At 46.3% G+C, this 22,321-nt stretch overlaps 1 protein-coding gene across 22 annotated transcripts in view; it reads right to left on the bottom strand.

Annotated features, from left to right (window-relative positions):
• The window catches only part of NRCAM (neuronal cell adhesion molecule), a 283,739-nt gene that overhangs the window by 235,892 nt on the left and 25,526 nt on the right, over window positions 1–22,321 (bottom strand). The gene's annotated exons all lie outside the window — the stretch shown is intronic.

The following is a 22,321-nucleotide window of genomic DNA, read 5'->3' as shown; positions in this document are numbered from 1 at the left end:
CTTATTTGTAAGTTTTCTGTGATTTAGTGCCAGAGACTAATCTCCTTAAATGAGGCAAGGAACTTACCATGATATGTGAAGGTGGCAGACAATCTCAAGAACTGTTTCAAGCTGGGTCAATACTTTAAACTGAAAGTACACACACAATGAGGGTTTGTCATGTTCCCATAACAGCGTTCATATCTGTGAAAAGAAAGTTCCTATATATTCCGAAAGTAAATCAAAAGAAGCCTATTTTGATACTGCCTGCTTTCGGGGAATGTGAATCACACTATACGCACCCCAGCAATTTACAGCACTCTGGCTATCCTATAGTATTATGCCATCCTAGGGATTACAAAAGAGTGCTCCGATAATGGGAGGGAGCCCCTGCAGTTTTCTATAAATCATCTTGAACTTCATTGTCAGAATATCTTAAACATCTTTCAAATGAATGCAAACGTTTGTTTAAAGCCATGGAGAGAAAGAGAAATCTCACCAAAATGAGCTGATCTGGACCACTTAAATTATTATCATCTTGTATTTCTTTAATGGTCAGCTTTAATTATTGTCACTACAGCATGGAAATTACAAAAGTCACCTTTATTCTTCTAACAAGTAATGTATGGGAAAACACTATTAATTTGAAGTACTAATATCTGCAGATACCTGAATTACCATCCAGGCTGCAGACACACTGCATTGGGGAGGGAAGAGGGTATTTTGTGATCTAGTCATGCCTATTTAATGAAGCAATCAGTATGCTTACCAGGCACACTAACTGAAGCCCAAATAATTGAGATTGCTGCAGAAGTGAGAAAGGCTGTTCTGCTGAGTTTTAGGAAAGGCATGGACACACACAAAAATTCTATATATGGGCATGTCTACACAGCAGCATTATTTCAAAATAAATACACCAGACCTACCCTTACTATGACGAGCTCCAATGCATCCTGGGGGCGGGTCAGTCCCTTCCCCCAACCCCAGTAGTGGACTTAGGGCTGGAGATTCCCGTCATCGCCCTCCCAGGGGGCAGAAATGGGGAGGGGGAGGAGGAGGAGCTGGACAAGGTCAGCAGTGTAACAATGCCCCGCCAACCAGGCGGCCTTGACTGGACCCGGTCCCTTCTGCCATGTATGTTTCCCAGGCATCATCCGATGCTGGGGAAGGCCCATCAGATGAATGACATTAGTTTCCATAGACAGACACGGGTAGAGGTGGCGAGTAGCAAGGAGAATGCTCTTCGCTCAGCCTTCTCGGCCTGGGGTTCGTTCAGGATGGATTGGTAGCTGTCCAACATGGCGAGCTTCCAGATGGCAATGGTGACCCACTTCTGAAGGGGGATAGCAGGTCTCATCTAGGTGTCCCGTCACCTGAGGGCAGGGGCGAGCCACTCACACAGCTCCAGAAAGGTGTCCTTCCACATGCAGAAATTCTGGAGCCACTGTTGGTCATCCCACCACTCCAGGACAATCCTCCCACAGAAACTACAGCAGGAGGCGCACTACGAGCTATGAGCCGTCAACTGCTAGGAGGCAGGTCCAGCTCCACGTCTAGAGAGCTGAGGTGTCCACAAGGGCAACCACAGCAGGCAAAGAAAAGGCTTTGCTGTCCCTCAAGAAGGTAGGCGAAGGAGAAGAACTTGAGACACAGCTGTACAGCAGGGTCCCTTTAAGCTTGAGCCTCAGATTTCCTGGAGCTGCCGCCTCAGGCTGAGCGTGCTGACCTGATGCCCTGCCTGAAGTGCTTTCAGGTGACCTTAAACATGATTCAGTGCTCAATAAGTGTGGATGCTCTATTTTTAAATAGCTCAGCGCTATTTTGATGGGCATTTGCTGTGTAGGCGTGCTATTACAAAATATACATTTCAAAATAGCTTGTTCTGGAATAAGTGTGCCATGTAGACATGCCCTATTTGACCATGAACAATATCTAAGGTAGGCAAAGATGTTATAATAAATGTTATGGTGCTTCTAACTAATGTAATGGAACATTGAGGAAATAATAGTACAATTGTGAGACAACTCCACACTAATGAACGGTAACAGCATGGCAGGGAATGGTAACATTTACCTAAGGTGATTATACAGAACATTGTAGAGAAACACAATCTCCCTGGGTCCCTCGTTTCGTCCACTTTTTCAACCCCAATTTTCACAAAGCACAAACATGGTAAAACATGAAAGGAAAATTTGTAACAATCACTCCTGACATGGCATTTAAACTTTGCCCTTCTTTCTCCTTGCCCCATTTTTCATTTATTACTATTATTAATCATTTTCCCTGGGGAAAAATATAATTTTCAGACCTTTACTAAACACTTTTATTCTCTTAATTCTGAAGAGTTCAGCCATTATAAAAGAGTCATATGTGAGTATTTCTAATTTTTCTGCCAGATATTGAAACTAATCCTTTATCCAGAAAGAGATCTTAGATGAAAGTAGCCTCTAGAATACTGTATGTTTCGCAAGAAGAAATCTTTGCTTTCATCTTTGGATGTGAATATTCTTTGACGTTTACGATTTAAAAATGTCAAAAAGTAAAATAGGAAATGTCAAGTGTTCTCTTATTTCAGCACAGTAAGAAACAAAATCAGAGAGATATAGGCGGGTGAAGAATTTTGCTTGAGATGTACAGGCAAAAAGTAAAATATTTGAGGTTGATCTTGCTACCATCTACTATCGTGCACAATGCTTACTGCAGGGATACTGTCAGTAGTGAGCATGTCATGGAATTACTCACTCAAAGGCACTAAATCCTGTAGCAGGCATTTGCAGGGTATGACCCTTATTGCATTTTTCGTAAATTAACGTGCATTATGTAACATTCTATTCTATTTTGAAAAACTCCTTGAATACAAGATAAATGTAAACCATGAAACTTCAAAAGCTTCAGAGGGGTAGCTGAATTAGTTTGAAACAGGAAAAACTTAAAAAACAACGAATAGTCTATTAACACCGTATAGACTAACAAAACATGTAGATGGTATCATGAGCTTTCATGGGCACAACCCACTTCTTCAGATGATAGGAGTTTTGGAAGTCCACATCAAAGAATAAATAAGGGTGGGGTCAGGGAGTGGGGGGAAGGAGAGAAAAACGGAGGGGAGGAAGGAAAAAAAAAGAGCCAGTGGGTAGATAAGTTTCAGAGCGATAGCCTAGTTAGTCTGTAACAGGAATAGGGTTACCAGGGGCTTAAAAAAAATACCAGACACACTTGATCTCAGATGGGGGCAGGGACCGGCTGGTAGGAGAGGGGAAGGGAGGGGAGCGGGGCTGGCCAGGAGGATGTGTGTGTCGGGGGGGGAAACCGGCTGGTGGAAATCAGGGCTGGCAGGGGAGGGGGAAGGTGCGGGTGCAGCGGGGCTAGCCAGGGAAGATTGGGAGGAGGTTGGGGAAACTAGAGCTGGCCGGGGGAGATCGGGAGGAGGGTGGGGGGAGAACCGGCCAGCGGGAAGCAGGACTGGTCGGCTGGCCGGGGAAGATGGGGGAGGAGGAGGGACCAGCCAATGGGACGTGGGGCTGGCTGGGAGGGGAGCGGGGGGAGAAAATCGACTGGCGGCGAGCGGGACTTACCCGGGCGCATGCAGATCCTGGGATGCTGCCTGTCCCGCACACAGTCTCGGCGAAGCACGAGTGAGTCTAGCCCCAGGGATTCCCTCCCCCCCCCCCCCCCACAGGTGGGTGCATTGGGTTAGAGCAGGAGAGTCTGGGGGGGGGGGGTGGTACCTGGCTCAAGGAGATGGGAGGGACATTGGATTGGAGTGGGAGGGCTGGAGGGTGCCTGGTTCTGGGGGAGAGGAGGGGCACTGGGTTAGAGCAGGGAACTCTGGGTGTTAAAACTTCTGACTTCTTTCCAGTTCCAACTTACATACAGATTCAACTTAAGAACAAACCTACAGTCCCTATCTTGTACGTAACCCGGGGACTGCCTGTATTTGTTTTTTTCCTTCTTTAATAACTGAATACAGAAGTGAGAGTGCAGAATGTAGGTGAACATTAGGTTTATATGCAGCTCTTCTTGTAGGAACTGGTATCTAAGGATTTTTGAGGAGCATAAAAGCTAGCTGCACTTCACGATGTATGTTGTGGGCATGCAGGAGAGCCCAGGGACCTCTTGAGGCAGTTAGGAAGATGGTAGTTGGGGGTAAGGCAGAAGACTGTATCCCTCATGGATACTACAGTGAAATCCAATTTCTGAAGATTAAGGGTGCCCTCGTTAGAGAGCAAAAAGGGCAAGGAGGGTCCTAGCCTACAAGTGTCCCTCTTATTACCAAGGCATCTATTCATAGCAACATGTTCTATACGATCCCCATTTGAACCGCATACTGATTTTTCACAAATCAGTTGCATAATATAATAAGCTTTTTTATGCATATTGATGCTTATTTGGTTAAGAATATCTACATTTGGTGCAAAAGCATCTGACGAAGTGGGTCTTTGCCCACGAAAGCTTATGCTCCAACACTTCGGTTAGTCTATAAGGTTCCACAGGACTCCTCAACGCTTTTGCAGATTCAGACTAACATGGCTACCTCTGATACATTTGGCACAAGAGTACTACTTTACCATTTTAGTTTAATTTCAAAATATAGAGCAACTTCTGATGAAGAAAACATCTCTCAGTAAAGAAGATGAACATTTTTACATAGTTTTACAAAAAACTGCTTTATATAATTACTAGATTTATCCAGTGTTGCTTGAGGCTGCAGGTGTGGGAAATGCACAAGTCAGGACAGGAGCTGAAGGTTCAGGGTGGGGGAGTGCAGGAATTAGGGCTGGAAGATGGTGGGCTCATTGCACGGAGGGTGCAGGATTAAGGGCCGGGGGAGGACTCAGGGCAGGGGGCTGGAAGATCAGGCGGGGGCGCTTACTGGCACAACCTGTGGCAGGGTAAGAGTGGTGCTGCAACAATGGTGGCCCTGTTCAGGGGCCAGGCCAGCACTGCCCCAGTAACTCCTCACAGGGGCAGGGTGGGGTGGGGCAGGGCAGCCTGTCCCCTCCAACTGGCAGGAGAGGAGGCAGCTTCATGTGGGGGATGGGCTGCCTGGCAGCACCTCGCAGGGGTGGTGGGGCAGGGCTGTTGGGGCTCCTCTCCCAGTTTGGGGTGGGGGGGGGGGAAGTTGGGAGGCACAGGGACCACTTACCTGGGCCGGTTGCCAGCAAAATGGAAAGCCCCTGTGATCACTGCAGTATAACTGCCTTCCATGCTCGCTGCCCTCTGTCATTTCAGAACATAACTTTCCCTCCCATCAGACCCTTCCCTTTCTATATGATGGAAAAAATCAAATTCAAGGCATATCCCATTTTCCATGGCACAACCAAACCCTGACTTCACTTTAAAATATGGTAAGAGAAAGCTGCACACCAAATTGGGTGATCCTAGCTCTGACTGTTCAGGAGTAATTCTTGAACAAATGGACTCACTGACAGATGCACAAACTCTCTTCATATATGGGCTGCTGAATTGTTTATTTGTATACAAGCAATTCAGTACGTTGTATCTTGTCCCTTTATTTAAAAAAGGGTGAATGAATACCTGCCATTTCTTTTCTGTAGTAATAATTATTACTGATAAAATAAAATAGTGAAATTACATCTAATGCTGCCTGATACTACTTTGTGCTTCTGAACACATAATTGGTCTCATGTACAAGTAAAACAGAAACATCTCATGGCTCACTACTATTTGAGCACCATAAATCTGCTGTTGTCCATCCATTTTTTATATATTGGATTACGGACTCCATTGACTAGAATAACTCATATAAATCTTTTTTACTTAAATGATTAACTCAATATTCATTTGAAGCCATAATGGTGTGTTATGTTAACTGAGAAGGTGCAGTACATGTGCCCTTAAGCTACACACTAAAAATACTTATTAAAACGATGGAAGGGAAATAATCATACATCTACAAGGTAACCATGTTTCTACACAATTTTTTGTCTGGTTTGTTTCCTTTTATCTACCTAAAAACAAAAGACATGAGCCAGATAATCAGACAATTCAGCCTCAACATTTCAGGTAGAAAACTAAGACATTTCTGATCAGCACAAGGACAGAGATTGTTTACCTGGGCAGCCCATTTTTTTTCAATTATGCAAGTTTCCAGTTTTGGCAGAGATGTCCTGCTAGGCCAGACATATGCCCAAGAGAATTCTGATAGACAGACATGGACTCCTGAAACTTTAGACTTAATTTGTAAATGCTGAAACTTCAACAACACTAATAACAGCTCCTGAAAGAAGAAGGGTGGACCTAATGGGAAGGTGAGGCTCCTACAAATGGAAAGAGAGGGAGAGACTAAAAGAAAACATGAAATAGACTCATAGACTTTAAGGTCAATGGCACATTGGAAGAGGTTGGAAAGGAGGAAAAGCCCCATATCCGTTCAGAAGAAAGCCCCCCTAAAAGAAAGGAAGTTCTGCAATCCACTTCCCATGCACTATCCTGAAGATGTTACTCTTGGGGAAATTCTACATCACTGTTAATGCACAGACTTCATGTCTCCTGCAGACGTTTTTTGCTTCCCTACAAGAAAAATGACTTCTGATAGGGAAGCAAAAAGAAACCCAAAAGAGTAGTCATGTGCCCCTCCTCAGCAATGCAGGCAGACAGGTTTGGATATTTGGAATATGGTAGAGATATAAATCACTGCGGGCAAGCGGCAGGTCTTGGCAGTCATGTTTATGAGAAACAGAGACATTGTGTCACTTTTGTTTACTACTGTGGCCTGCCTGGCAGGGAGAGTCAGGTCTTTGGTATGTTTCTACTGTGCCCACACCTAGAATGTAGCACCAGAAATAGAAAAAAAGACGTAGAAGTTTTAAGGCTTCTTTACATTGCCAGAGTGGTGTTAAGAACAGTATAACCCTACAAATGATTATGGAGTTTTAGTGATTAGAGCTGTCTAAATTTTTTGACTGAAAATTTTTTTTTAACCAAAATGTGCTCCATGAACTGTTTGGTAGTGAACTTTCTGGAAGATAGTCAGTAGCCAATATAAATTGTGAGTTTGACTCTGCAACCCTCACTTGATCTTCAGTTCTTTATGATGTAACAAAAATATGGCTACGTGTATTTGTTGACTAATAACCAGAAATAAAGGTTTAAACATAGTTACTTTACTATTAGACAAAGGAGTTTTGGGGATTTCCTTCAGTGCTCCCCACTCGCATTCTCCATCCACTGTGTTGTAGTTTTGTTAATTTAATTAAATTGTTGTGAGTATATTGTATTATTTTGACAAATAAAATATGCAGAAATCAGCAGAATTTTAAAGTATTGTGCACAGAATACTTTAGATATCACTAAAAGAACACATCTGTTCTCCTCCTCACAAGAAGGTAGTCACAGATAAGGTAAGTCTGTGGTTGGGATAAGGTTTGCAAGATCATGAGGGACCTCTACAGAGGTTGGAACTTCATGTGCAACCCTCCAGTGAGTGGAATTATAGCAACCTACAAGCCTCTCTCTCTCAACTGGACAATTGTCCCATGAGAAAAATTTTTTACAGTGCTGCAGTTATGAAAGTCCCTTTGTTGATTGGCTGATTATGTCACGTGAGTGTGTGGAAAAGACAGTGCTGTAACACGTTATGTTCAGGTTTTCCCCATCCTTCACCCTGTAGGCCTCAATTCTGTGAAAAACAAATATTTTTCATACCTCCTGGGAGCCCTCACATTCATGACCAATTATATTTATATTTTCCTATTTCCTAGCTTGCCTTCGAGTCCAGAAATAGAATTTCAATTTTTCTGATAGAACTGGCCTTAAGAATTCCAGTTTCTTGGTAAATTTTTTTAAAAATAAACTACAATACTTTATCTCCCCAAAAGCATTAATTTTTAAATAAGATTTCCTCTCTGCCATTCTCTCCCTAACAACATCCATTCAGGCAATATTAATAACTTGTTTTAATTTTAAGAGAGGGGTTTTTTTTTAAATCAGCAATACTAGTAGCTCTGTATTTATTAGGTTCTGAGAACCTCATCCCTTCTTTTGATGTTTGAACCATTCCTTCAATTTTATCTTTTTTAAAGGTGTTTTTATTAGTATTTTTAATTTATTATATTGTATGTTGGCAGTGAAGGCTTTTAAAATAAATAATATTTTATTATAAGTTGAGTGAAAAGGGACAATGTAAAGCAAAACCTATTATTTCCTGTGCTTCAAAATTATTATTAATTCTATTTAATGTCAGCATGAGATTGAATAAAATAGCCTTGGAATGAGGTCTGAGAAAATGTGATTCATTATGAAGGGAGATTAGTATAAGAATTATACTAAATTATTCAGTGATTTAAAATTGTATTCAGTCTCTTTTTGTTGTTGTGTTTCCCCCCTCTTTGGTTTTATTCTGATTTGCTATGCTCTCACATCCTCAAGTTGCATCAACCTGAATCTTACAGGCTCTGAAAGGGAATTTAAAGTGTCTACTTAGCTAGGGCTTTTAGCTAGTTAGTTAAAGAGTTTTCTTATTAAAGTAGTATGCACTTAAACATAAAATGAAGGAAAATCCTTATATATTTTCCTGCTGGGCCAGACTCATAAAAAATGCAATATACCATCCACGCCCCATCTCTCTGATCACAGACTTGATAATAAAGGATAGGCCGGACAGATCGAGTTAGCATGGGTGCGCTGGGGAGAATGAATCTGTCCCCTGTTTTTTCCTGAGGCAACTAGGGGGCAGTGTCTCCTGCTCGCTACGCTCACCAACCCCCATTTCTGGGGATAGGCAGCCCTGGATCTCCCCCCCCCCCACCCAGCCGCCAGGGAGGGCCAGGCCAAGACATGGAAGCCCCAGCCTGTCCCCTCCTCCCCCCTAGGCTTGCACCAGCTCTCTCCCTCGGCTGTTAGGCAGTGCTAAGACTGGGCCAGCCCCAGCTCCCTCCCCCTACACACAAAACATGTACTTCAACTTGATCCCCCTGCCTCCATTCCTGCCTCCATTCCCCCTCACCATTCTCCCTAACCCTTCTACCTCCCCACCCCACACTGCCTATCCCTACCCCCACCCTCCTTCCTCCATTCCTACACCTCATCCTTCCCTAACTCTTCCTCACCCCCACACTGCCCATCCCCCTGCCTGCATTCCTATATCCCTCTCATCTTCACCATCCCCCCTTACTGCACTGCCCACCCCCCCCCATACACCTTATCCCCTTTCTCCCTCCCTCCATACACCCTGTCCTCTCTCACAAATTCCTTGAGCTATGCAACCCTGCTAGGGTTGCCAGATGGTCAAAACAAAAATACTGAACACTCCCCCTTCCCCCCCCCCAAAAAAACAGGAAAAAAATCTGTTGAAGGAAAAAAAAGGGGGGGAGGGGACCAAAGTTGTTGACCAAAGGAAAAAAAATTAAAATAAAACAGCATGTCCCCTTTAAGAGTGAGTGCAGGGATAGGAACAGGGGAGCAGTTGAGCACTAAGACCCAGGGGAAGCATTGCTTCCCTTTGGTCAGCAGCTATTTTGTGCCAGCAGCCTTGCGGAACCAGATAAGCATAGGGCAGGTGTCGGGGGGCTGGGGATGTTGGGAGCCAGGGGAGCTCAAGCGGGGGGAGGCTGGGTACTGAGTGTTTGTAGGTTGCCAGGTGCCTGGCATTTTTGCCTCCTGGCTGGGGGGGGGGAGGGGGGAAATCAGAAAATACCTGATGTTTTAGGTGTCCAGTATTTTCTGTATTTTTTTTTTACCAGATTGTCTGGATGAATACTGGACACCTGGCAACCCTAAACCCTCCTCCCCAGGGGGGCCACCGGGACGGGCAGCACAACCCCAGCCACTGCAACAGGAGCCACTGTCCACCACCAGCCCAGCCTTTATGAATGGGCCTGTTGGGGCAGCTTTGCTCTGGCAAGCCCAGGAAGCTTGGAGAGCAGAGTGGCTGCTTCAGAAAGCTGTGGAAGTGGCCAGGATGCAAGACCAGATCAGCTCGCGGCAGGCCCAGGAGATAGGGTTGCCAGATGGTTTCAACAAAAATACCGGACACACTAGACATTACATCACAATCTACATTACATCTTATTTAGAAAATACCGGACATTTATATTTTCTCAATTTCTCTCTCGAACAGAAAGCTCAAATACTGGACTGTCCGGTTCAAAACCGGATACCTGGCAACTCTACCGGGAAAGTGCACCTGAGCCCAGGCTGCACAGTACCAAGATGCGTGGCAAGCATATAGGCCAGGCAAGCGGGGGGTAGAGCCCAGAGGTAGGCGGACACTGAGGAGGAGCATAGGAACGAAGCTCCCAGGAGAGTGCACCTGAGCCCAGGCCGCACAGAGCTAAATCACACAGCAGGCGCATCAGCCGGGCAGGCTAGGTGCGGGGCTAGAGGCAAGCGGAGGCTGGTTCAAAGGCATGCGGGGATAGAGCTCGTGGGAGAGCATGCCTGGGCCAGGGGCCTGGCCTGGGTCACCAGCACACACCGGAACTGCTCGCTCAGGGGGGAGGGAGAGGAGGAAAAGACCTGTAGCGTGGCCCCCAAGCACTATGGCCGGGCCGGGCCACACAGAGCAAAGCCAGGCAGCAGCAGGTGTGGGGACCGGGAAGGCTGGAAGCAGGGCCCAGAGGCAGGCATATGCTGGTCCAGGGGACACGCAGGGATGGAGCCAACACCCCCCCATTTCACAGAGCAGTCATGTGGTTAAGGCTCCTGAAGATGCAGAGTGATGCGATGACATCACACTGTTGTACCACAGAAACAGCTTTTTGATATAGAGAGATTATTCTCATTTCAATAAGACTGATAATATTTTCTGTGTTTGATAGGGAAATTCATTAGAGGGCAATTAATTTAAATATAAGTAAACAGTTTGACAAGAATATATTTCCTTTTTATTTACCTCAATTTTAATTACTAAAAATATTAAGAAGTTAATTTTGTATTGATATTTGAGTAGTTAATCTTTGTTATGATGGCAGATAATAACTATAGAAAAATGCCTCTTTATTTTAAAATCTTTACTAATAAATTCAGGGATGAGACTGTATGTACACATTAGGATGACATTTTTACCTATATGCCTGATCATCATCTAGAAAAGTAAAGGAACAAGAACAATTTAATGTTTATTTCTACTTACCGTAAGAGATAATGACATTTATAAAATGGCCCTTAGCATCTATTATCTAAAGCCATTTGCAAATCCTAATATTGAAATCCTATATATTCCACCCACAAAGAACAGTCTTACAGAAAATAGCAGGACCATTTGGGTATGTAGGGCATGGTGAATATGGCTCAGACTGATAAGATATCGGGGAATTTTTTTCAGTAAATAATCGGGAATCAGAGATTTGGAGGTCACCAGCTTATAATGGTTATCTGACAGCTCATTCACATATACTGGCAGTCCCCGACTTATGCGGATCCGACTTATGTCGGATCTGCAGATACAAACGGGGCTGCACCAGAGTACACGGACTGCGGGACCTCGCGGTCATGCCGCCCGTGTACTCTGGGGCTTTCTCTGCGTCTCCCTGGTCTACAGACCAGGAAGACGCAGAGCAAAGCCGCGGAGGGGCTCGGGCAGCCCAGGGGCGCCTGGGTTGCCCGAGCCCCCCCCGGCGACTTTGCAAAGCCGCAGGGAAGCCGGCAGCGGAGCAGTCCGGCAGCGGAGCAGCAACTCTGCCTCGGGCTTCCTGTAGTCAGCGCTGGTCAGTTTCAGCAGCGGCTAAATCAGGATGCCTGGGGCAGAGCAGCTGGGGTGCTCCAGTAGCGCCGCTCCTCGGCACTACTAGACCAACCAGCAGCACCCCAGCTGCTCTGCCACAGGCGTCCAGAGAAAAGCCTAGTCTGCTGGGGGGGGGGGGTACTAGCTGCTCCCCCCCGACCCCAGCAGACCAGGAAGACACGGGCGGCGGACCGAGATGCACCGCGGTCCCGCCGCCTGGGTCCTCCGCGGCTTTCCTCTCAGTCTCCCTGGTCTGCTGGAGACCAGCAGACCAGGGAGACCGGGAGCAAAGCCTCTGAGGACGCCGGCAGCGGGACAGCCGCGGGGCGTCTGGGCTCTCCCGCTGCCGGCTTCCCCCGCGGCTTTGCAAAGCCGCGGGGGGGGGGGCTCGGGCAGCGGGGCACCCCAGGCGCGCCCGGGCTGCTCCGCTGCCGGCTTCCCCGCGGCTTTGCAAAGCCGAGGAGGGGGCTCGGGCAGCGGGGCACCCCAGGCGCGCCTGGGCTGCTCCGCTGCCGGCTTCCCCGAGGCTTTGCAAAGCCGCGGGGGAAGCCGGCAGCGGGAGAGCCCAGACGCCCCGCGGCTGTCCCGCTGCCGGCGTCCTCAGAGGCTTTGCTCCCCGTCTCCCTGGTCTGCTGGTCTCCAGCAGACCAGGGAGACTGGGAGCAAAGCCGCAGAGGACCCAGGCGGTGGGACCGCGGTGCATCTCGGTCCGCCGCCCGTGTCTTCCTGGTCTGCTGGGGTCGGGGGGGGGAGCAGCTAGTACCCCCCCCCCCCAGCAGACTAGGCTTTTCTCTGGACGCCTGTGGCAGAGCAGCTGGGGTGCTGCCGGTTGGTCTAGTAGTGCCGAGGAGCGGCGCTACTGGAGCACCCCAGCTGCTCTGCCCCAGGCATCCTGATTTAGCCGCTGCTGAAACTGACCAGCGCTGACTACAGGAAGCCCGAGGCACAGTTGCTCTGCCCCGGGCTTCCTGGAATCAGCTGCTGATCAGTTTCAGCAGCAGCTGACTTGGGGACGCTTGGGGTTCTTAAGTTGATTCTGTATGTAAGTCAGAACTGGCGGTCAGTTTCAGCAGCGGCTGAATCTGGACGCCAGTTCCGACTTACATACAGATTCAACTTAAGAACAAACCTACAGTCCCTATCTTGTACGTAACCCGGGGACTGCCTGTACTGAAAACGTGATTCATATTTTTCAGTATAACAAAACCTCATACAGTCAGTGTTTTGCACATCTGTCCAAGATGGACAAAAATCTATCTAACCTTAATTATACACTTAATAGTCTTTGGAACTCACTCTAGTCCTCCCTTTCTTTACTTGCTAGGCTTTTTCTGTTGTCCAATGTTTTATTGATATTTACAGCATTTAATCAATCTATTGTATCTTTTGCATTGGTTTCTTGGTTAGATGCATGGAAAGTGATAATTGTTTGCACATCCAGTAGTTCATTGATCAAGAAAAAAGGTAAAAATTGTAGACTCTTGATACACAAGACATGTTCTCAACATTGGTCTGTAAACTCCATTCTCTTATGTGGGAGTATAAATGTCATATACAATACACACTAAATTACTAATCTGTTTTCTTGTTTTCCCTTTAATGGGTTCACTTTGTCCTGGTGAGAACTAAATTGAGAACTATCAGATGTGGCTTTTGTATCTTAATTTTCATTTTTTTTATTGCCAGTGCAATAGGCCCCAGGGGCAATACAGGGAGCCAGTGTGCTCCCAGTTCCACTCCCAGGGAGCTTCTTGCCACCTCATGCTGCTGCCTCTGTAAAAACTAGCTCCTTGCGCAGACCAGCCCCTGGTTGCTACAAGGCAGCAGCGCGGGGTGTCAGCACCCCCTGTCTGTGGGAGGTCCGAGCTCCCTGCAGACAGTGGCTACACTGGCATCCCACAGAGCAGCCTGTCTGCAGTGAGCCTGGGCCTGATGTGGCCAGAGGCTGCTCTGTAGCAGCTGCCCCTGTCTGCAGCAGGTTCGAGTTCCCCGCATACAGAACTTGTGCTATACTAGCATCCCACCGAGCAGCCTCTGTCTGTGGCGAGCCTGAGCCCAGTGTGGACAGACACTGGTCCTGATCCTCCTCTCCCCCCTTATCCCTCGTGCTGTTGCCTCTGACAAAGGCAGGCAAAGCTGCTGTTTGTGAAGTCAGAGGCAGCAAGAGGAGGGAGTGTATATAATCAACAAAATTAACTGATAAGCCCAGGCTTATCCCTAATTAATAGGTCTATGTAGACCCTGCTGGTGCACACTAAAGGTTCCCTAATGTGCTTCAATATAGTGCAGTTTGAAATGGTACTACTTTAAAGCACTTTGGACCAATTCATGCACAATGAGAATGCACTTTGCAAATCAGAACCCTGTTAGAGCACATTACCGCACCATGCAGACAACCCTTAAAAGGTGGGATCCAAAGTGAATCCCAAAGCTGAAGAATCTCCATGGAAAACGTTCAGTGCACAATTGGGCACAACATCCTTGCCAGCAAATTAAGGAAATATGGATTGGATAAATGGATGATAAGGTGGACAGAAAACTGGCTAGATTGTCGGCCACAATGGGTAATGATCAACAACTCGATGTCTGGCTGGCGGTCGGTTTCAAGCAGAGTGCCTCAAGGATCAGTTCTAGGGTGGTTTTGTTCAACATCTTTATTAATGACCTGGATGAGGGGGATGGAGTGCACCCTTAGCAACTTTGTGGATAACACCACGCTAGGGGGAGAGATAGATACGTTGGAGGGTAGGGACAGGGTCCAGAGTGACCTACACAAATTGGAGAACTGGGCAAAAAGAAATCTGATGAGGTTCAACAAGGACAAGTGCAGAGTCCTGAACCTAGGACGGAAGAATCACAAGTACTGTTACAGGCTAGGGACCGACTGGATCTGAACATACTAAACTCAAAACTCCAGTCATCTGAAGAAGTGGGCTGTGCCCACAAAAGCTCATACCACCATCTATATGTTTTGTTAGTCTATGAAGTGTTACCAGACCACTTCTTGTTTTTTAAGTTTATCCTGTACAGACTAACTCGGCTACCCCCTGAAGCTAGCTAAGTAGCAGTTCAGCAGAAAAGGACCTGGGGGATTACAGTGGATGAGGAGCTGGATATGAGTTAAGAGTGTACCCTTGCAGCCAAGAAGGCTAATGGCATATTAGGGTGCATTAGGAAGAGCATTTCCAGCAGATCTAGAGAAGTTATTATTCCCCTTTATTTGGCACTGGTGAGGCCAAATCTGGAATATTGTGTCCAGTTCTGGGCCCCCCACTATAGAAAGGATGTGGACACATTGCACAGAGTCCAGCAGAGGGCAACCAAAGTGATTAGGTGGCTGGAGAGGCTGAGAGATTTGGGCTTATTTAGTCTGCAGAAGAGTAGAGTGAGGGGGGATTTGATAGCAGCCTTCAACTACCTGAAGGGAGGTTCCAAAGAAGATGGAGAAAGGCTGTTCTCAATCATGACAGATGGCATAACAAGGAGCAATGGTCTCAAGTTACAGTGGGGGGAGGCTTAGGTTGGATATTAGGAAAATCTATTTCACTAGGAGGATGGTTAAGCACTGGAATGGGTTGCCTAGGAAGGTGGTGGAATCTCCATCCCTAGAGGTTTTTAAGTCCTGGCTTGACAAAAGCCCTGGTTGGGATGATTTAGTTGGGGATGGTCGTGCTTTGGGCAGAGGGCTAGACTCGACCTCCTGAGGTCTCTTCCAGCCCCAGGATTATATGGCACAAATGTCTTGTAATACTGTTTACAACAGTAGCGTGCAAATGCCTGTTCTCACTTTCAGGTGACACTGTAAACAAGAGCAGGTGCCATTATCTCCTACAAATGTAAACAAACTTCTTTCTCTGAGCAGTTGGCTAAATAAGAAGAACTGAGTGGACCTGCAGACTTTAAAAGTTTACATTGTTTTATTGTTGAGTGCAGTTATTTTTTGTAAATCTACATTTGTAAGTACAACTTTCATGATAAAGACTTTTGCTCTACAATACTTATACTAGGTGAGCTGAAAAATACTTTTTTTTTTACAATACAAATATTTGTAATAAAAATATAAAGTGAGCACAGTACACTTTGTATTCTGTGTTGTAATTTAAATCCATATGTTTGAAAATGTAGAAAACATCCAAAATATTTAAATAAATGACATTCTATTATTTAACAGATCACCCTAATTTTCATTTGTACAGTGACTTAAATATTATCAATCCCTATGTAGGATGTGCTAAAGTTAACTAATAATTTATAAATGAATACTTTCATGATATTAATTGATTCTTAAATTCCAGTGGTACAAAATTCAACCTTCTCTTTTGAAGACTTCTCATCCCAATAGCTTATTTTATATACTATTCTTATTTAAAGTTAATAGAACAATGTAGATTTGTTTATACTCTTTCTTTTTTTCCTTATAGTGAAGTGGTCTTTTAAAACAACATACTCTATCTATCCTCTACTGTCAGAAATTAGAGGAATACACTAGTAGAGAAAAAAGGCATAGCAGGACCAGTTCTGAACAAAACTAGACAGGCATCACTAAGAATCTGAAGTACTGTACTGTTATTCATTTATCACAATGCACTAAACAGGACTGACTAAACTGAAATTTGGTTCTGCAAAACAATTACAGCTAATATCATTAACTAGCCTTCTTGCCTCTGAATAAATTTTGCTGCTAAATACTCTTTTTAGGGCTGCAGTACAGGCAGTCCCCGGGTCACGTACAAGATAGGGACTGTAGGTTTGTTCTTAAGTTGAATCTGTATGCAAGTCGGAACTGGCGTCAGCCGCTGCTGAAACTGATCAGTTTCAACCGCGGCTGAATCTGGATGCCAGTTCTGACTTACATACAGATTCAACTTAAGAAACACAGGCGTCCCCAAGTCAGCTGCTGCTGAAACTGATCAGCGGCTGATTCCAGGAAGCCTGGGGCAGAGCAACTCTGCCTCGGGCTTCCTGTAGTCAGCCGCTGGTCAGTTTCAGCAGCGGCTGACTTGGGGACTCCTGGGGCAGAGCAGCTGGGGTGCTGTTGGGTTGCTCCAGTAGCGCGGCTCCTCGGCGGTCCTGGAGCAACCCAGCAGCACCCCAGCTGCTCTGCCCCAGGCGTCCTGATTCAACTGCTGCTGAAACTGACCAGCAACGGCTGAATCAGGACGCCTGGGGCAGAGCAGCTGGGGTGCTGCCGGGTTGGTCCGGAGCGGCACTGCGGGACCAACCCGGCAGCCCCCAGCTGCTCTACCCCAGGGGTAGGCAAGAAAAGCCTGGTCTGCTGGGGGGGGGCACTAACTGCACCCCCCCCCCCCTCAGCAGACCAGGCAGACGGGGGTGACGGGACCACCCAAGTCCTCCAGGGCTTTGCTCCGTCTCCCTGGTCTGCTGACCTGGGAGACGCGGAGCAAAGCCGCAGAGCACGCGGGCAGCGGGACAGTCCAGGTGCACCGTGGCTGTCCCACTGCTGGCGTGCTCCGAGGCTTTGCTACCCATCTCCCTGGTCTGCAGGGCGGGAGACGGGGAGCAAAGCCGCGGAGCACGCCCGCAGGGGGACAGCTCAAGCGCGCCCGGGCTGTCCCGCTGCGGGCATGCTCCAAGGCTTTGCTCCCCGTCTCCCTGCAGACCAGGGAGACGGGGAGCAGCTTTTCTCACCCCGGAGGACGGGGGCGGCGGACCGCGGCGCATCTGGGCGTCCCGCCGCTCCCATCCTCCGGGGCGAGAAAAGCCCCGTTCGTAACTGCGGATCCGACATAAGTCGGATCCGCGTAACTCGGGGACTGCCTGTATTTTCAGTATATTCACCTCTTCTACGAACATATTACCGTCCACCAAGATACCATGAAAAGTAACAAAAAAAACAGAAAAAAAAAAAAAGTCCAATGTACTTGTATAGAGGGTTCCTGGGGGCAATAAAGAGAATTAAGTCAGCCAAACATGCATTTGACATTTAGTATTTCTACTAACCAGTTCAATAAAAGGATATACAGTCTGTCAGGAAAGAAAACAAAGACCTGTGGCACCAGTAAAAGGCTCTCTACTCACTAGGTTGGGACACATTCACATTATCTTAAGCAAAACAGCTTTTCTCACTAGGATTTATCATCATCCACTCTCTTAGGGTTTGTCTATTTAGCACAACACCATACACTAGAGGGTTGTGAATTATTAAGAACACCACCATGCTGCACATAAAATCAGTCCATGCAGAACCTACTGCCATGTATTAAAAGTTCCTTATTGCATCTTAACATCACTATCCTAATGCACACTAGGGAACTTTCAGTGCGTGACTACTGGATCTACATGAGCCATCCAGCGCACAGCATGCTGGTGTGCACAATGTAAACAACCTCTATTTCAGAACAGAATTATATTAATATAATCTATAGCTAGTTGTTTTTAGATACTCAAAAACCATAAACCATAATTTAGACTGAAGTGAACATGGTTTCATGCAAGTTTAAAAGATACAGAACAAGGCTAAAATATTATCACACTCACATAAATGGAGTAAAATCCATCAGATTGTTCCCAATAAGCTTATTTGGGCAGACAGAGCCCTATTGGCTTCTTTCTGTGGTCAGGTAGGAAGTAAAGCGTGAGGGAGTGAAGAGAGGAGAGCCTGACATCACAGGGGTTAGTTAAACAGAGCCTTTTGGCCCAGCTAGCCCTGCCCCACTTTACCTGTAGCCAATGCCAGACCTGGAGGGAGAATAAAAGGAAGGCACCTGGCTCGGTTTAGGGGCTGATGAGCAAGGAGACAGGAGCATGGTTCTTCAGTGTGCAGGACAGGAACCAAAGCCCATCCACTTGGCCAGCCACAGGAGCAAGTAAGCCTCCAATCCCACCCTTTGGGACAAAGGGGGGGGGGGGAAAACTTGCTAGAACCTTAACTAAGGGGGGAAACTGGACTTGTGGGACCATGCTCCAAACTTAAGAACTATATTTCTATAGTGGGCTGAAGTTTCTATACCGGGGGCACCAGCAACAGGGTTCTGCATCCCTTTTCTGATGGCTAATTCCAGAACCAGTGGTGTAGGTACAGCTATACCTATCACAGCTCTCTCGCTCTTGCTCTGTATCTATATAAAAAATAACTCTACAGCCTCCCTTCCCACAGATCTGCCAAATGTTCTGCATCTCACATGGCACGAATGCATTTTGCAGTTCTGTCACGTATGTAAAAACAGGAAAATGCCCTTAGCTACAGGCCAAAAACCCATGAGTTCTAGCCACTGCTCTATTTTTAACATTTCTGTGTAGTTCATAGCCCTTATTCAAGATCTAAGAACCTGCATTATGGGAGATAACCATTGTTTCACTATCTGCTGTGAAATGGGTGAGAGTAGAACCAGGTCACTGCAAGGAGAGTTGAGAAAGAGAATCCCTGTTGCTAACATGACAGACTTGAGTCTCATCCCCAGAGTTACTCTACCATTGTTGTAACAATATACTATTCCTGAATTTTAATATTTTGACTAATGGGAGCTGTCACATTAAGAACAGGATTGGGGCACATATTATAGAGGTTTGTTGGATGAAGACTGAGATCAGTGATTGGGAGATGAGGGGTGCGCAGAGAATGCAAGAGCCTATCTGTGCGTGCTCCAACAAGAACATATCTTAAAGATGTGAAGTTAGGTCTTGGAGGACGAAGTGGGACTGGAAGCTTCAGAGGCTTTTGCCTAGAAGTCACCGGTATGAATCCAGACCAGGAATGGGCAACCAGGAATGGTAGGTGGGCCCACAAGTGGCCCTCCTTCACTTCAATGTGCCATAGCAATCTATGGCCCACAGGGGTTCCACCTGTGTCTTCATGGTCCTCCTGTCAGCTCCCCTCCCCCATGTACCTCTTGTGCATTCAGCACTGGAGCCCCACACTTGCCTACTTCTGCCCCCCTCCCTCCCAGCACTTGCAGAGTATGAATCACCTAATTCACACTAAGGATGTCAAATTGAGGTTATCTGGATAATCATGTAGCCGATACAATTTGTATTGACTATACAATTAGTTGAGAGACTGCTCTGAAGAGCCATGGCAGGGGTAGCTTCAGGATCCAGCTCAAGCTGGGACTGAATAGTCCCAGTTAGTGCCGGTTCCAGGAGCCACCTGTTCTGTGATTCTGCATTTTAAAATGTAGTAAAAGCCATCAAGCTCTTACTATATTTAAAACGCAGAGGCGCAGTGTCCTGGACCAGCGCAAGCTGGGACTGCTCAGTCTCAGCTCGCTCAGTCCAGCAGCCTGTTTGCTGTGGACAGACAGCCCTGTCTGCCACGAGCAGGCAACGGGGGAGGGAGGAGGAAGCAGAGGACGCCACAGCGATGTTGTTGGGAAGCTTTTAAGCGAGTTCCCCCCAGCATCGGCTCCTGTGTCCTCCCCCCCCCCACTTTGCTACCTCTGAGGCGGGGGAGAGGGAGGGGGAGTAGTCGATAAGCCAGTCGACTACCTGATAAGTTTATGCTTATCACAGGCCTGAGCAATATGCAGCCTGCAAGCCAGATCCAGCCCAAGTCAAAGTCTCTGGATCCAGCCCTCAGAGGCAGTGGGGAGCCCCAGGCAGACTCCCCTGCTTGTCCCACATGCCGCTCAAATAACAGCATCCCTGAAGCACAACCCTCCTGCTCAGTTACTCACTCAAACACATGGCCAAACAGGCAGAAACATTTTAAGCTCTGCAAGCAGGCAGGTTTGGCTCCTGGCTGGTAAGTCTCCTGGCCAGAACCTGCCTCTGGCACCCCAGCCCCTCTCTTCCCCACTACTCCACATGCACCCATACCCCTCCCAGATCTGGCACCCCAATCTCCTGCCTGAGATCACACTCCCCTCCTACGCTAGGTCACATCTCAAAACCCTGTACCCCAGTTCCCTGCCATAGGTCACAACTGTCTTCTTCACCCAAACTCCCTCCCAGATTCCATTCTCCCTCCTGCACCCCAAATCCCTTACCCCAAGCTCCCTTCTACACCAACCTCCATCCCAGAACCCACATGTCCATTAATACCACAGAAGAGTGTGGCCCTTGACCACTTTCCAAAATCTTGGGAGTGCCCCTCCCCCCCCATCAAAATTATTGCCCACTCCTGGTTTATTGGGTAGTCAACTACTCGCTAACATCCTAATTCACGCTCCATCCCCACACTCCTGCCCCTCCATTCCAGAGCTGGAAGGCTGCAAACAGTTGATGGTGGCCCTTAAATGACAGAGCTTAGTGGGTCTCAGTTCCAACTCCTGTATATCACATCTCTCTCTCACACACACACACACACACACACACACACACACACACACACACACACACACACACACAAATTTTGTTTATACTCAGGAAGCTAAAGGTGTTGGCAGGAAGCCAGAACCACCAATGAGCTTCAGTAGTGAAATTTAAATTGTAAATATATATCTTGCCTTCTCTGTGTGCATTCTAAGTTAGCAGCTAGAGGAGCAAGATGAAATAATCAACCAGAATTATCATGCCTACAAGAAATATTGGCATTGGGAATGTAGTGGGCCTTGAGGTACACATCAGTACGGATCAAGAGTTGAGGGAAAATGTGTATTTGGTCTGATCAGGTTATTTTTATTTTTTCTGCTGTTTGGTAAAACTTCTCTCTGTGAAATCCATGTGCCTCCCTCTCCTCATTCATTATACCCAAGCTGAGATTTTTTCTCTGTGTTTTCATCTGCTCTTTTCTTAGTTGCTAGGTTTTAGAGGGTACCTAAGTATACTTTATCAAGTTTATCTTTTTATTTTGTTAATAAACTCACCTTTTTTAAGGCAATTATTTGATTCTTATACCCTAGAAGGTTATAGGAGATCTGTGTGTACACACCTGCCTACCCTGAGAAGTCAGAAATCAGAGACAGTTTGTTTTCTGTGGCTTTTTTTTGTTTCTTCTTTCAAGCTCTCTTGTGGCAAAAGACCTTGAGGTGCCCCTTGGGAAGAAATTCAAATGTTTCTTCCTGGTTTTCAGGGTGGGTTTTTTTTAATCACTTAATGGTAGCAGGCTATTTTCCAGAGCCAGTGAATCTGTGACTCTGGGTTTTTTGTTTTTGGTAAGCAGAGGCCATAGAGACAAAATATTTAAGGTCTTTTGTGGACCCCCACCTTCAGGGTTGTGTCATACTCATGAGAAGAGTGTCCTGGACAAAACCAGAGGGCTTCATTCATCAAGGCAGCAGGGGCAGGAGATGAACATTTCAATCAACAGTTTGCAAGGTATACAGTGATAAATTAAATCTGAGGCTGAATCAAGTTTCCCAAAAAATGTCAAATGGAAAAGGGATGTGAGAAGTCAAATAAAAAATGAAGAATGACAAACCATATGCTCAGATGCCAAAACTATTTGTAAGTGCTAAATACTGTTTTCCGTATTGAAAGATTCAAGTGCTTACACAATTTCATAATCCAAAATTAATAAACACATTTTATTTGTCTCATATCACAACCAAACTTTTGTCCACATAAAATAACAATGTTTGCATATACATGATCACTGGACAAAGATGATATATTATCAGATACTGTTAAAAAATATACTACACAAGAACATTGTGTATTAAACTTCCTAGAAATCATTATCAGAAACAAAAATCATTTAGCAAGACTCAATATTGTATATTCTCTGTGCACAAGCACATCAATTTCAGAACTTGATAT

Source organism: Pelodiscus sinensis, chromosome 1, assembly GCF_049634645.1.
Source record: "Pelodiscus sinensis isolate JC-2024 chromosome 1, ASM4963464v1, whole genome shotgun sequence".
NCBI lineage: Eukaryota > Metazoa > Chordata > Testudines > Trionychidae > Pelodiscus > Pelodiscus sinensis.
Note: the sequence above shows the minus strand (reverse complement) of the source record. Positions and strands in the feature narration are given on the sequence as shown.